Here is a 17,991-nt window from a genome sequence, read left to right as displayed (position 1 = left end):
ATTGTTTGATCTTTTAAATAATTACAATGATAGAAATTAAAACGTTAAGAAAATAAATTTTAAAAAATTAATTAACAATAACAAAAATTATAAATAACATTAAACCATATATTATATTTAATTTTATTTATGAGTAACCTGCGAGTGGAGATCATTCAAAAGATTAAGATTATGCAGTTTTAAAAGATATATAGTATCATATAATTTAAAATAATCAATATATTATATCAACTTAGTACACGAATTACTATATCAAATTTAACAACAACATTATTGTTATATTTAAAAAAAACATATATTTGTAAAGATTTCAGCTATATAGATGTTTATGCGCAACGCGCGGGCATTCGCCTAGTATGTATACAAAGGAAACATTTTTCCTTTCACCACATTAATTTGAAACTCCCATGACTTTTCAATTTCTTTCTAATAATGATTATAAGTTGGTTAATAAGGTTAAATAAATATCTAACATAAAGTGTAATCATATATAAACTAAATTTCAATATTAAACTAATATCTTTATTTTTACTTATAAAGTTATGTCTTTAACTTTTAACATATTATACTTAATTTATTAGTTTTAAAATGTTGTTTTATGTAAACCATTATCATTTTAAAGCTAATACTTTTGAACAGTTTGGATAAAATATTTAAATTCTTAATTTAAATATAACATTAGAAGGTCAACTTAAATATAAATTTTAGTTCAACTTAAACAACCCAAAGAATATTCTGTAAATAGTTAAAAGTGATAAATTGTAGTGTCTTTCTAATAATGATTATAAGTTAGTTAATATAGTTAAATAAATATCAAACCTAAAGTGTAATCATAAATAAACTAAATTTCAATATTAAAATAATATCTTACTTCTACTAATAAAGTTATGTCTTTTACTTTTAACATATTATACTTAATTTATTAGATTTAATATGTTGTTGTATGTAAATCATTATCAGTTTAAAGCTTTAACTTTTTAACAGTTTGGATAAAATATTTAAATTATTAATTTGAATATAACACTACATGGTCAACTAAAATATAAATTTTAGTTCCACTTAAAAAATTCAAATAATATGTTGTGAATAGTTAAACGTGATAAATTATAGTGCTAAACGTAAAAACTAAATTGTAATCTCAATTTAACTACAATATTTGCTAAAGATATTTTTTATAATCATTAAAAGTTTTCAAATAAGTAGCTTAAAATAACTTGCAATAACAATAGTTAAAAATAACTTTATATAAATGATTATGTTGTTACCTTTAAAAAGAAAAAAACAATGTTTGATGTTTTAAATAATTACAATGATAGAAATTAAAACGTTAAGCAAATAAATTTTAAAAAATTAATTAACAATAACAACGACTATAAATAACGTTAAACCAAATATTATTTTTTATTTTCATTCATAAGTAACTCACGGGTAGAGGTCATTCAAACGATTGAGATTATGCAGTTTTAATAGATGTATATATTATCATATAATTCAAAGTAATCAATATATTATATCAACTTACTATACAAATTATTATATCAAATTTCACAACAATTTTATTATTATATTTAAAAAAACATATATTTGTAAAGATTTCAATTATATAGGTGTTTCTGCGCAAAGCGCAGGCATACGCCTAGTATATTTATAAATGAAGCATTTTCCTTTCACCACATTCATTTGAAACTCCCGTGACTTTTCAATTTCTTTCTAATAATAATTATAAGTTCGTTAATAAGGTTAAATAAATGTCAAACCTAAAGTGTAATCATATATAAACTAAATTTCAATATTAAAATAATATTTTTACTTCTACTTATAAAGTTATGTTTTTTAACTTTTAACGTAATATACTTAATTTATTAGTTTAATATATTATTAGATGAACCATTATCATTTTAAAAATATAATTCTGGAACAATTTGTATAAAATACTTAAATCATTAATTTAAATATAACATTACAGGGTCAACTTAAATATAAATATTACTTTAACTAAAAGAACCAAAAAAATATTTTGTAAATAGTTAAAAGTGATAAATTGTAGTGTCTTTCTAATAATGATTATAAGTTGGTTAATAAGGTTAAATAAATATTAAACCTAAAGAGTAATAATAAATAAACTAAATTTTAATTTTAAAATAATATATTTACTTCTACTTATAAAGTTATGTCTTTAACCTTTAACATATTATACTTAATTTATTAGAGTTAAAATGTTGTTGTATGTAACCATTATCAGTTTAAAGCTACTAGTTTTGAATAGTTTGGACAAATTACTTAAATTGTTAATTTAAATATAACATTACAGTATCAACTTAAATATAAATTTCAGTTCCACTTAAAAACCAAAGAATATTTTGTAAATAGTTAAAAGTGATAAATTGTAGTGATAAATGCAAAAAATTAAATTGTAATATCAATTTAACTAAAATATTTTCTAAAGATATATTTTTATAATCGTTAAAAGTTTTCAAATAGGTAGCTTAAAATAATTTACAATAACAATTGTTAAAAATAACTCTATATAAATGATTATATTGTTACCTTTAAAATCAAAAAACAATGTTTGATGTTTTAAATAATTATAATGATAGAAATTAAAACATTAAGCAAATAAATTTTAAAAAATTAATTAACAATAACAACAATTATAAATAACATTATACCATATATCATATTTAATTTTATTCATGTGTAACTCGCGGGTAGAAGTCATTCAAACGATTGAGATAATGAAATTATAATAGATGTCTAATTTATCATATAATTCAAAATAATCAATATATTATATCAATTTAGTATAAAAATTATTATATCAAATTTAACAACAACGTTATTGTTATATTTAAAATAAAATAACATATATTTGTAAAGACTTCAACTATATATGTGTTTCTGCGAAACGCGCGCGCATTCACCTATTAATTAAAATAATTTATAGAACCATATAACCATATTTTGAACCATTATATCAAATTAAATGTTTAGGGGTATGATGGTAAAATAACATATTATTTCATTAATACTTAAAATTTAATGTATGCCAAAATTATAGAATATTACTATAATTAAATCTTGATAAATAGGATCACATTACCGGATTAATATGCATTAATGAACATTTGTATTCATTTTATAAATTAATTACATTCATACACGTTCACCACTGAAAATTCATACAAAAGCCTGGAAATTATATGAATAAATCAGTTAATAATATATATTCATATATGAACATATGTATATAAACATGAATACCATTTGTGCAATATATATATATATATATATATATATATATATATATATATATATATATATATATATATATATATATATATAAACATTATATAAAATCCAGAAATTGATAAAGTTCATAACTGAACATACGTATACGTATATATACGTTCATAACTGAATATTATTCAAAATCGTATATAGAAGAAAATATGCACATGTTCTATATACAAGTTTTGTTACCTTCCAAACATTTATACAAAATCATATATGTTTAATATTCAACCTTCATTACCTTCCGAACATTTATAACCGTCATAAAATTATAAAGTCATAAGCATATTTTAAATTATGGGGAGCTGATTTTGCCACTGAGACTTTTTATCGATCCACTGAAATTTTAAAATATAGACAATAATGCCCCTCATTTTAATTTAGAGAGAAATATGATTTTTTTTCCAAATGGACACGCCCCTCCCCTGTTCTTCGTTCTTCCTTGTTCCTTCTTCATATCTTGCCATTAAATTGATTATCACAATCATAAAAAAGCAATGGAAGAATCCGTGCATTGTCGATCTGCGATGGTGATGGACTCATTTTCAGAGAATATGTTTACGTTTCTGATCCGTCCATCAAACACGATTTGCAAAGCAGTTGTAGGTGTTTGATTTTTAGAGACCGTAAAAGCAAGTTTCGGTGTAGGTAGTTGGGGTCGGAGTGCAGATCGACACACCATTTTATTTTTCCAGTGATGGTTGACATTCTGATCCGGATATTATCCCCTTCTGAGGATCGTGGGTTTGAGGCTCATCTCCACTAAGTTTTAGTAGTATTTTATATTCCTCTGTTATCTTTGTAGTGGGAATGTTTTTTTTTGAGCTTTCAAAACATAGAAGAATAATTACCCTCAACCGTCATCTGTCAATTAAAAGAGAAGAACCAAACATCTAGAAACTCCAAACGACGCATGGCTGATTCTTCATCCTGATTCCCAACACATCTTCAAGAGCTGGAATGAAATGCATCTTCGAATTCAAAAGAAACACTACGGATTTTGTTCTTAATCTGATGATAATACATATAAGGACTTTCATTTCTAAAAGCCATAACATCAACGGAAGAAAATAGTTGCCGGAGTTGATCTTGGTGGCGATGCTTTTACATTAACTATGGAGCTTAGTATAGATCATTTATTGATCATGGCGATCGTTATAGTGAGTTGTATGTTCGCCAGAGATAGTCGTTTTTCCAGATTCCTTCGGCAAAGTTTCAGTGACACTACAAGACTGGGTAATAGCGACGACGCCTGTCGCCGCAAAAGGTATGGGTTGTCGCCGGTAATACCTTTAGCGGCAACCCGTCGATGCAAATGAGTCGCCGGTAATACTTCGTCGCTAATGCGCTCCTAGTCGCCGCTAATAGTATACCTTCACTGCTATTGGTGTGTCGCCGCTAAAGCCTGGGTGTCGCCGCAAATAGATTGTCACCGCTAATACTGCAGTGTCGCCGCAAAAGGTGTCGCCGCAAAAACAATTTTGGTTTTTTTTAACATTAAATTTATAAAAAACAATATATCATTTATAAAATCTGATAAATTTTTATAGAAATATTAATCCATACACTACCAATCCAAAATATTAATATTAATCCACAATCCAAAATATTAATCCATACCACAACCTAAAGTATTCTTCCAAATTACAAAACATTTCATAAAATCCTAAAGTAACTACTCGTCCTCATCATTTCCTTCATTATTATTTGGTGGCGGCAATGAGCGAAACCACTCTTCCACTGCTGCAGAACAGGACGGGTCCTTTAGTATTGTTTGCAGCATTTCCAACTACAAAGAAAACAAAATATATTACCAACATATCATAATAGCAATATACTTTCCAAAAATTACCAAAATAAACAATTCCAACATATATAACTATGACCAACATATCATTATAGCATTCTACTTTCCAAATACACAACATATAGCATTTACTTTCCAAATAAACAACATATAGAATTTACACTTAAACGTACATCATTATACCATTCTACTTTCCAAATAAACAACATATAGCATTTACACTGAAACATACATCATACACAACATATCATTATAGCATTCTACTTTCCATGATAGCATTTACTTTCCATAACCAACATATCATTATAGCATTCTACTTTTCATTATAGCATTGGACTATATACTAAACAAACAATTACCAAAATATCATTATAGCATCCTACTTTTTTCGTTTTTCCATTATATCATTATACTTTTCAACTTAAACTAACAATTACCTGTGATTGTGGTGGTTCTTGTGTCACTGGTTGTTCCTGATCATACATAGCCACAACGGTAGGAGGTTTACGCCCAATGCCTCTGATATGTCTGCATCGAACACCCAATATTCTTTCAAAACAATTTTTTATATCAGTGGGTGTTAAACCGCTTGCTTCAGAAGAAGCTTTGGTTCGTTGGTTGATCTCCTAGAGTAAAGCATTCTATATTTTCAAAAAATAATAAAAATCATAAAAATTAGATTACTAAATACCTTTAACGATATAAACACTTATATGAAAAATACAAATTAACCACGTACATATTGTTGCTCGACTGCAGGACTACAAAATACCCCTTGGCGATTGGAATTAGCCTTACGAAAAGCTTCGATTCGACTGATATCCTATTTAACATTAAAAATTAGATTACTTATACTTTAAATAAACATTTAAATATATCATAACTTACTTCTTTCAAACATGCATTGTTGTACGAGCTCGACCCCCCTCTGTTTACAACTACTTGTTTTGCACAAACTTCTGTGTTTGACGCCTAACGTCTTAAAAATTTTGGCGTTTGAAAATGTTCGACTGCCTTCGCCCAATTTTCACGTGACATACCGTTGGGGGGGTTGTTAAATGCGGCTTGGATATCTGCAGGCCCATCGATTTCCTTAAAATAAGAATGGGCTTTACTTTTTCGGCCTCTGTAAACTTTTGCAAGACTTGAATCAATGCTTCGCGACAATTGAGCACGCTCCGGATCTATGTTAACCTTATCCAAATCAAATTTATTCTACAAATACAAAAAAGTTAGTTAATTAAATAACAATCACAACTAAACTTAAAATTGTATCCAAGTTACCTTTAGATGCACAACTGTTGCATTCCTTAATGTGGGGGAAACATTGTCCCAACCAGATACGTTGAAAGGGACGTTGTTGCACAAATACCTCCCAATTTCATGTGTGAACCAATTACCACACTTCCCGACAGGGTAATATGTGATCTCCCTGTCGAAATCCAAATCCACGGGCTTTCCCTTGTTTTCCCGTACCAACTTTCCTAGCTCGATATTTTTTGACATGCCCCTTCTTTTTTTTGGAAGCTCGGCTGAAAAAATACAATTCAAAATATTAGTCACGATAACTTATAATAAAATAATAAAAATAGCTAATAAATATATCATAATAAAAATTAACATCCTGTTCGTGTTGACCACGACCAAAGCCTACTGGAGGTGGTGGATCCCCGACTCCATCACCTCCATGTCCAAGCCCCATAACATCGGCCATCATGGCAAAGAGTATCGCCCAAGTAAACCTCATCTGTAGCCTGTAAATTACAAGATGTACAATATAGAAATACAATATGAATAAATTTTAGTTACCCTGCGAAATTGTAAGATATACAATATAGACAAACAACATAAATAAAGTTAGACAAACAATATGAATTAAAGGTACACTTCAAATAAAGTTTCTATTAGAAAAAAATACATTTGATTTTTTTAATCAGAATCTTCATCATATACTTCAATGTCTTCTTCATCAGTATCATAATCAGAATCGTCATCATCATAATCAGTCTCTTCCTCGGAAACATTATCGATTCTACCCGTTGGCGGAGGTACTTTAGTCTCGTCCTCATCGTCATAATCAACATTTTTTTGAGCTACATCAACATTTTTTTGAAAGTATTGTGAGAAGTCGATAAAAAGTCTAGCTCCAGATGAAAAGTTGTTTTGAACTATGTCAACATTTTCGCCCTCCACATTGTCGACATCTTGGACAGAGTCACTGTAAGCATTTTGGACACAGCATTGTCAGATGGTAGATCCCAAATACTTCGATGATTAACATGCTCGACGACACAACGAGGGTTGTTGTTTTGGTTTCTTCGATGATTAACAGGCTCGCGGATGTAGAACACTTGTTTGGCTTGTGAAGCATATATGAGTTGATCATCTTGGTACGCTTCTTTTTCTGTGTCGATACTGATGAAATTATCATCAGGAATATCTCCCGTATCGAACCACTTGCACCGAAATATTACATTCGAATAATCATATAGATATTGCACCTCCATAATCTCTTCTAACTGGCCATAATATTTCTCTCTATTCTCACCAACCGCTAAAACCCCAAAGTTTTGCGTTTTGGGTTGTGCATCACGACTAAGTACCATAAACCTAACACCGTTGACTATGCACGCGGTGTAAGTATAAACATCCATTTGAGAGTTTTCTTTTTCCATCTGATAAACCTATTAAACATATGTTGATGTGCTATGTATTCTTGATTCGTTATATTTATCAAAGATATTTGTTTGTTAATTATTATCACCTTTTCAAGAAACCAGTTGGGAAATTCAGTCTTTTCGTCACTTTCAGGATGTTCAGATTTGAATTTTCTATATTGATGAATATATATATATATATATATATATATATATATATATATATAATTGATGAATGGAAAAAAGTAACAATAAATAATGAAAGATAATTAAAAATAAGAACACTTACTCGATGTACTGTCTGACTTCTTGACAGCTATTCAATATAAACCATTCTATATTACGTTTCTCCCTTATATCAAGATGTTTGATTTGCGTTGCGCTTTTCGGTCGACACTTGGACTCAAACATCCAAAACTTTGTTTTTTCAATGACAACGTCTTCGTTTCTTTCAAGGCGATTGAATTGAGTCTGCACATCTCGAAGGTACATCGAAAATAAAATGACAAAGCTTCTTCAGCAACATAACCTTCAGCTATACAACCTTCCGGCCTCGCCTTATTTCTAATATATATATTTTTTTGTTTTTTCATATACCTTTCGAACGGATACATCCATCTCATACATACCGGGCCTCCGGCAATCGCTTCATCAGGTAAATGCAAAACTAAATGAATCATAATGTCGAAAAACGCTGGAGGATAAATCAACTCTAACTTGCACAAGATTCTAATAATGTCTTCTTTTGCTTTCCTCATATCCTCCACCTTTAGTGTTCTTGAGCAAATTTGCTTGAAAAACATACAAAGATCTACAATTGGTGTAGAATTTTCATTGTCCAATAACGCTCTAACTCCAGTCGGTATCAAACGTTGCATAAGAATGTGATAATCATGAGATTTCAACCCAATAATGTTAGTATCATTATCTAACACTTTCTTACTGATGTTAGATCCAAACCCATCAGGAAATTTAACATCTCTTATAAATTGACAAAAGATTTTGCGGTCAGGTTTCTTGAATGAGTAGCTTGCATGTGGTCTAGTGAACTTGTTACCCTTTTTTTGCAACCATTGATTACGCGGGATATTCAGATTTCTCAAGTCCTCATGTGCATTTGATGTGTCTTTACTCTTATCATTCAACATTGAAGTACCCAAAAGACTCTCACCCATATTTTTCTCGACATGCATCACATCTATGTTGTGCTTCAGCTGCAGAGAAGACCAATACTCGAGCTCGAAAAATATGCTACTTTTTGACCAGTTCAACTCGAATCCTTGTCGATCCATGTTTGCCTTGAGAGTGTTAGGATGTTTACCCGGTTTACGAAGTAGTATACGACCTATTTTCTCTTGTATGTCTTCATTAGTAAAGTGTTTCGGAGCGGTCTTGTCTCGGGTTGCCCGTTAAATTTCAAACTCATCCTTAATCGATCATCAATATCTAAGAACCGACGATGACCGATATAAATGACTTTATTTACTGCACGGTATGAGGGAGTGTCTTCATTGCAAGTCGGGCATGCTCTATGCCCTTTTCCGCTCCAGCTCGATAAACTACTATGAGCTGGAAAGTCGTTTATTATCCATAACAACATAGCTTTCATTGTGAAGAATGTGTTTGTCGCTGCGTCTTTAATACGTACGCCTGATTTCCACAAAAACTTAAGCTCTTCCACTAACGGCCTAAGGAAAACATCTATGTCCATTCCAGGCGCTTTAGGGCCGGGAATCAACAAGGCCAACATGAATGATGACTCTTTCATACAAAGCCATGGTGGCAGATTATATGTGGTGAGTACAACCGGCCACGTACTATGCAGATTACACATGTTACCAAATGGATTAAAGGCATCAGCTGCCAGCCCTAGACGTACGTTGCGAGGTTCACTCGAGAAGTCTGGGTAATCTACATTAATATTTTGCCAAGACTCTCCATCAACGGGATGACGCATCACACCATCTTCTGATCTCCCGCTACTATGCCATATCATATTTTTGGAAGTGTACCGTGAACAATACAAACGGTGTAGTCTAAGGGTCATTGGAAAGTACCGTAACACCTTATGAGCCACTTTCTTACCCTTGGTGTTTTTATCAATCCACCGACTCTCTTTTACAAACAGGACAAACTTGTAATGACTTGTGTTCCTTCAAGAAGAGAAAACAATTGTTTTTGCACACATGTATTGACTCGTACCCCAAACCTAACTTCTTCAGTTACTTTTTTGCTAAATAATATGAACGAGGAACCTTGTTGTCTGGTGGAAATGCCTAATGCAACAACTCAAGGAGTTGATCAAAGGAACTATCAGTCCATTTGTTGTTGACCTTGATATGCATCAGATTTGCTAAAAAATCAAGGAATGAATATATACAACCAGGATATAACTTGGTTTCGACTGTCTCTAACAACTGTTCAGAATCATCATCAACACCGCTACCCCCTGTATTCGAAGTTCCTTCATCGAGGTTTGTATCATTTTCTCTCGACTCCCACATAACATCGTCAATAACATCGTTCATCTCGTTACTTGGCGATACGACATCTACACCTGGAGGGATTAAAGGTTCACCGTGATATATCCACGTTTTGTGTGACTGACTGAAACCATATATACGAACATGACGTCTCATTGCTTTCGGATCCATGAAGTAACGATTATCACATTTCTCACAAGGACATCTGGTTTCACCTTTACAATCTAGGTGTAACATGGAAATCTTGACAAAAGAGTCGAGTCCTAGCTGGAACTTGGGAGATTGACGATGTGGATTAGTAGTCTAACTTTTATCAAAAGACATGATGCAACTGAAACATAATTTAGTGTTTAAGGTTTACTCTACGGCAAACAAAAATCAAGTAGAGTATTCATAAAGTCGATGATTCAAAAAGTATCCCAACATGGGAACACATGAACAAATAATCAGAAAAGGATAGAGTATTCAAAAAGCATATATATATATATATATATATATATATATATATATATATATATATATATATATATATATATATATGTATATATATATGTTGTTATTAATAACCTAATTAAGCTAAAGTTATAATTGATGGGTTTGAGCCATAAGTACTTTCCTATGTGCACATGCAAACCCTAATGCTTGGATCTAGGTTTCTCTATTGAGCATGCAATTTATCCAAGTCTTGCAAACCCTAGATATAGTGTATATAATTCGAATTTGACATAAGAAACTCAGATCTAGATGATTACCTCTTGTAGCTTGCTTGATTCTTCTTGTCTTGGAGCTCAGAGTCACAATTGTCACTCCTCTAATGTCTTACAAACACCAACTAGCAAGAGGATGATTTGGAGAAAGGAGAGAGGTATGAAATCGGCCCTAGGGTTTCAAGGAAGCAAGTGTAGCCGATTTCCACAACCCAAGGGGTCTATTTATACTGTGAGCTTCTAGGGTTTAAGCCAAAACCCTAATGGACAACTTAATCACCAAGCAGCCCATGGAACCTTCTGGATTAAGGCCATGGACGAAAATATGATGGACTCCCATCATAATTTCGTTCACCCCTTGCTCCATTAGGTTTCCCAGCCCAATAACTCAATTATCCAATAATTACAGTTCAGTCCCCTATATTTAATTAATCTCTTTTAGTCACCAAATTAATTCTTAATTAATCTATGACTAATATTAATTAAATAATATGATTATTACTTAAATATATTATTCATATAATATATCAATAAACCATAATATCTTCTCTCTCTTCATAAATCACCCTGTCAAGTTGCTATGGTGAAGGCAACCCAAAAGGACCGTGCACAACCGGGTTAAGTACTTACCAAATATAGTTACGAGCTTAGACACTAATCCAACAGTCTCCCACTTGGATAAGTCTAGTAACTACAAATGCAAGCCTAATCCGATTAGCAATCGTAGCTCTCAAAGACGCTGTCGAACTCTGATCTTATCAGTAACCTGTCCTTTAGATAAGGGATCGAATGATCCTCTGTTCTAGATATCATGTGAACAATTACATGGAACATAGTCATACTTATTCTCCATCAGTTAGTTTCTCGATCTCCATATTCATTTGACATAGAACTTAATTGAACACATCAATTCAGTCCTGACCGGGCCCGACACATAAGTCAAATCAAATCATCGAGGGGCCCTGATATCGCTTTTACCCTCTTAGGATAAAAGGAACAAATAAACTTCGACTTATATGCATTTACTATCCACTAATCAAATCATACACAACAATGCGTTTTATAACATCAATTTACTGATACGTTTACGCATTATCAATGCACAACCAATTAACAAACAATAAACCATATATCTAGGTTTTAAGACCATATGATATTATCGTCTTGCGATCACTCGTGATGAATTCCATGAAGCGATTCCAGCAAGCATGGGTTTATTCCAATGCTCAAATCAAGTTCATAAGCACTCATGAACGTTGTAGCAAACTATTGCTATGTCTAACACCCTTCAGACAATCTACACACCAATTCATGACAGTCTTCATTCATATCTACTTCCAACATATGAACGACTGTGGACCGTTCGAATAATTTGATTATTATCAAATAATTCAATTATTCAGGAAGTCAAAACATGCAAAATGAAACAATATGTAAATGATTAACATAAGACAGTAACATTACTAATAAATAATACTCTTTTATTTAATCATCGAATGTTAATAACAATTTATCTATCACACGTTTCTAAACTATCTAATCTAAACTATATTGTCCTTCAGCCCGATGCTCCTAGTGTGCTGCAAGTGCTTAACCCTACTCAGTCCCTTCGTAAGGCGATCTGTTGGGTTATCCTCCGACGATACCCTCTTTACTACGCGGAGTCCCTCTTCCACCCGATGTCGAATAAAGTGATATTTTCTGTCGATATGTCGAGATCTACCGTGATCTCTTGGTTCCTTGGTCAAGGCAACCGCTCCTTCATTATCACAGAAAATCTCCATAGGCTCCTTTATGGCTGGCACAACTCCAAGGTCTCCAATGAAGTTCTTCAACCATATTGCCTCCTTTGGCGCTTCGCTTGCTGCAATGTACTCTGATTCGCACGTTGAATCAGCTACGGTCTCTTGTTTGGAACTTTTCCAAGTCACTGCTCCTCCATTAAGGGTAAAGACCCAGCCCGACTACGAACGGTAGTAGTCTCTGTCGGTCTGAAAACTGGCGTCACTATACCCTCGCACCTTTAAGTCAACACTCCCACCAAGGACTAAAAACCATTCCTTGGTCCTCCGAAGGTACTTAAGAATATTCTTGACTGCGATCCAATGTGCTTTGCCAGGGTTCCCTTGATATCTGCTGACCATGCTCAAAGCGAAGGCCACATCAGGGTGAGTACAAGTCATAGCATACATGATTGAGCCAACTGCGGAAGCGTAAGGTACTCGGCTCATCTCTGCTATCTCGACTTCAGTATTCGGACTTTGAGTCTTACTCAACTTGGCATTAATTTGGATTGGTAATTCCCCTTTCTTTGAATTTTCCATACTAAAACGTTTTAGTACCTTGTCCAAGTAAGTATTCTGACTAAGTCCTATTAGTCTCTTACTTCTGTCTCTCACTATCCTTATTCCCAAAATATAGGAAGCCTCTCCGAGGTCCTTCATAGCGAAGCACTTCCCGAGCCAGGACTTAACCTCCTGTAGTGTCGGGATGTCATTTCCTATGAGTAGTATGTCCTCAAAATACAATACGAGGAAGCTTACTATACTCCCACTGGCTTTGACATATACACATGATTCATCCTCACTTCGCAGAAAACCAAACTCTTTGACCTTCTCATCAAAACAAAGATTCCATCTGCGAGACGCTTGCTTAAGTCCATAAATGGACTTCTCAAACTTACACACTCTATTGGGATCCTTTGCATTGACAAAACCCTCTGGCTGAGCCATGTAAACATCCTCAGCCAACTTCCCATTAAGGAAAGCGGTTTTGACATCCATTTGCCATATTTCTTAGTCATGAAATGCAGCAATGGCCAGCATCACCCTAATAGACTTTATCTTCGCAACTGGTGAGAAGGTTTCATCGTAGTCGACTCCAGGAGTTTGAGTGAAACCCTTCGCAACCAACCGCGCCTTATAGGTATGCACATTTCCATCCACGTCATTCTTCTTCTTGAAGATCCACTTGCACCCGACCGTCTTACGAACTGGTACATTGTCAACCAAATTCCAAACTTGGTTGTCATACATGGACTGAATCTCGTTGTCCATAGCCTCTTTCCATTTCGCAGACTTCGGGCCTGCCATGGCCTTCTTATAGTTGTTAGGTTCGTCCAGATTCACTAGTGTACTATCACTAATGAATGTATCCCCTTCTGTAGTAATATGAAAACCATAAAACTGGGGTGGAACACTAACCCTTTCGGAACGTCTAAGAGGTAAGGACTAGTCAATCGGTTCAACCGGAGTTTCCTCCTCAGGTTGAGCGCCAGTGTTAGAGGTTCCTTCATCACTCGACTCTTGAAGCTCTTCAAGATCGATTTGCCTCCCACTGTCTCCTTGGCTTATGAGTTCTCGCTCTCGGAAAACCCCTCTCCTCGCAACGAAGACAACACTGTCACTCGGTCTGTAGAAGAGATATCCAAAGGATTTCTGTGGGTAGCCGATGAAAATACATCGCTCACTTCGAGGTTCATTCTTGTCGTGAGTCTCTCGTCTTATGAAGACCTCGCAACCCCAAACCTTGATATGTGCTAACGAGGGAGCCTTCCCTGTCCACATTTCGTGAGGTGTTTTGGCAACCTTCTTCGTAGGGACTAAGTTAAGGATATGGGTGGCAGTCTCTAAGGCATACCCCCAGAATGAGATAGGTAGTGAAGCACGACTCATCATGGAATGAACCATGTCTAGCAAGGTTCGATTATTCCTCTCAGCCACACCATTCAACTGTGGTGTCCTAGGTGGCGTCAATTGTGAAACTATTCCGCATTCCTTGAGGTAGTCGTGGAATTCAAGACATAGGTACTCTCCACCTCGATCAGATCGAAGCATCTTGATTTTCCTGCCCAACTAATTCTCCACTTCTTGCTTGAACTCTTTGAACTTTTCAATGGTTCTGACTTGTGTTTGATTAAGTAGATATACCCATAGCTGCTATAATCATCTGTGAAAGTCACATAGAAGCGGTTTGCATCCCTTGTAGTGGATCTAAAGGGTCCAAATACATCTGTATGTATGAGATCCAATAAACCCTCACCCCTCGCACAAGTGCCGGTGAATGGTGACTTGGTCATCTTTCCAAGTAAACAAGACTTGCACACATCATCGTCCTTAAGGTCGAATGACTCCAACACTCCATCCTTTTGGAGTTGGGATATGCGTTTCTTGTTGACATGTCGAAGAAGACAATGCCACAAGCATGCTTTATCCATACTATTGGAAGAATCCACACACAACACATCATTTCCTAAGTTATCTACAACCATCACAGTTTCATATACTCCATTACAAGGCAATGCTTCAAATATAAAACATTATTAAGATAAGCACAAATAGAACCCTTTTCATTATCAAAAGAATATCTAATGTAACGACCCAAAAATCAAGGTTAAAAATTTCATTTTTAATATAGCCAAAACTTAGATATCATTTATTCCAAACATTCCAAAACATCGTTAATTAAAACATTTATCAGAGTTTATCCCAAAATCATTTATTGCGGAAAACATAGGTGTGCGCATTGCGATCAATCCGAGCCCTTCTTTTCCAAATCAATGATACCTGAAACCAATAAACAAAAATGTAAGCACGAAGCTTAGTGAGTTCCCCAGAGTATACCCCACACAGTCCACATAATCACATAATCCATATTAGGTATAAAAGTTATACAACCATATCAATGATATACATATCAACATATACGGATGTCGTGGGCTCGTCCACATGGTCTTACTCCAGGATGCCATGGGCTCTCCACATGGTCTTACACCTAAGTGCCATGAGCTCTCCCATGGTCTTTGATAGGAAAGCCATGGGCCCTCCACATGGTCTTACATCCAGGTGCCATGGGCTCTCCCATGGTCTTCCATGCAAGTATCACAAAGACAACTAGCATACCACATAATCACTAGCATACCACCTATACATGCATACCTGACATAGCAGTAGTGAATCTACACTAACACTACAACATAGTAGGAAAGCCATGGGCTCTCCACATGGTCTTATATGCAGGTGCCATGGGCTCTCCCATAGTCTTCCATACAAACATACCACATATACCACCAGCATACTTCCTAACACATAACCAGCTAACATGACATAAAATACAACTTCAGCTAATATACCACATATCATAAAATGGGCCGGCCTTGGTGCCTTAGACCCATTGGTATGGTGAGGAGACTCACTTCACACTGCAGAAGCTTCCCGCTTGAATTTCCTTAGCTGCTGCCCCGCCATCTTCCCGAGCTGTCACTACCAATCAATATACCCAATTAGCAATTGGGTCCCATACCATAATCCTTAATCCTTGCATGGGGTAAAATGACCATTCTACCCCTGGCCCAGTATGATCCAAAACTAAGGCCCACACCCAAAACAAAAGCCCAACACTAGGTAGGCTTTCCAATCCCACTAGTGGCCCACTAATGGCCCAATTTGCTAATTTGGGCCCAAACCCTCTAATGGGCCTTACCTTAAGCCCAAACATATTCCTGGCACAAAACATCTGACTTCTGATGGTCCACTAAGGTCCAAAGGCCCAAAGTCCACTGCTTGGCCCAACCTGAGGCCCCAAATAGTCCAAGCCCATAATTGATGAGTACGCGGGGGCGTACTCCCTTGTACGCTAAGCGTACTGGCTGAAGGTGGTGTACGTTGTGCGTACCTGCATGTACACCCAGCGTACTCCTCTGTTAAGCTACTTTTTCATTAAGTGCTTAATACTCCATTCCAGCAGCTACAATTACAGATCCAAGTCCTCTTCGACATCTTAATCCATAAAGTCGAATGCTTTAAGCCTTTGCATGGCTTAATAACTCCCAAACACCAAAGATAAATTTCTAAAGGTCAAAATCACTCCTAAAATCTCTCAAAACTTCTTAATACCTTAAGACCCCAGTCCAAACTCCCATATCTGATTTCAAGGGACCTCTTAAGTCATAAAGTTTCCAACTTTATGACTTAGCATAACTCAATGGGGTCCAAACCAAAACCCTAAGTCCCAAACTTCATCAAATGACCACTAAATCATGCATGGAAGGTTTATACCCATCAAGATCTAAACTTTGTGACTCCATAACCTCAATAAGGACCAAATATAGAGCTTCAAAGGTTCTGGAGTAACTTCTACCCACAAGAACCACCACAAAGGGACCAAAACCATAACCAAAAACCACCTTGCTAGATCTACATGAAAGAGTTGTCAAGGTTGAGACTTTATACCTCCAAAAGCTTGGAAAGTTGATGAAGGTTCTGGATCTAGAAGCTTGACTCCAACCATAGCTTGATCACCAAGTTCCTCCTTCTTCAAGGTCCAAACATAACAAGTCATAACCCAACTAGATCCACATGAGAAAGCCACCAAGATCCAAACTTTATACTTTCTAGAGTTATATCAATATGATTAGGTCTTGGATCTACAAGCTACAAGCCAATCAACGCTTCCTCAAGGAACTCCTTCTTCCACAATAAGCACCAAAAACCCACTAAATCACCAAAAATCTCAAGAATCACTCAAATGGAGGCTAAGGGTCGATTTCTAGGGTTTAGAGGGATGGAGGCTAAAGATATTAGGGTTAGGTCATGAGATAATGAGCTTAAATAGGCTCCAAGACCCTAAAATAGGGTTCTGATCTGACTGGAGTATGCCCAGCGTACATATGGTACGCCCATGGTACTCCTGGGAACCTTTGCGACCATTCTGGTCAGTACGCCCAGCGTACTGCCTTCTTCCTTAGTACGCCCCACGTACGTTTTGTGTACGCCCCGCGTACTCGGCTAAGCCTGAAAACCACGAAACTTCCGAAGGCCATAACTTCTTCGTTATAAACCCGATTCTGACGATCTTTATATCCACGAAAAGGTGAAGAGAAGCCCTACACTTCTAACAACTCAAACCTTTCTTAAGGCCTTTCGAAAAAAATTCATTTTCCATAAAAGCCCGAACTGACACTTTACCGAAATACCCCTAGGCTCCCAAAATACGAACCGAACACCCGGATCACTTCTAATGCATCACCCGCACCCAAATGGGCCTAG

The sequence above is a fragment of the Lactuca virosa genome, chromosome 3 (assembly GCF_052849685.1).
Source record: "Lactuca virosa cultivar CGN04683 chromosome 3, Lactuca_virosa_CGN04683_v6, whole genome shotgun sequence".
NCBI classification, from domain to species: Eukaryota; Viridiplantae; Streptophyta; class Magnoliopsida; order Asterales; family Asteraceae; genus Lactuca; species Lactuca virosa.
The sequence above is the reverse complement of the archived record's forward strand: the minus strand, read 5'-3'. Positions refer to the sequence as shown.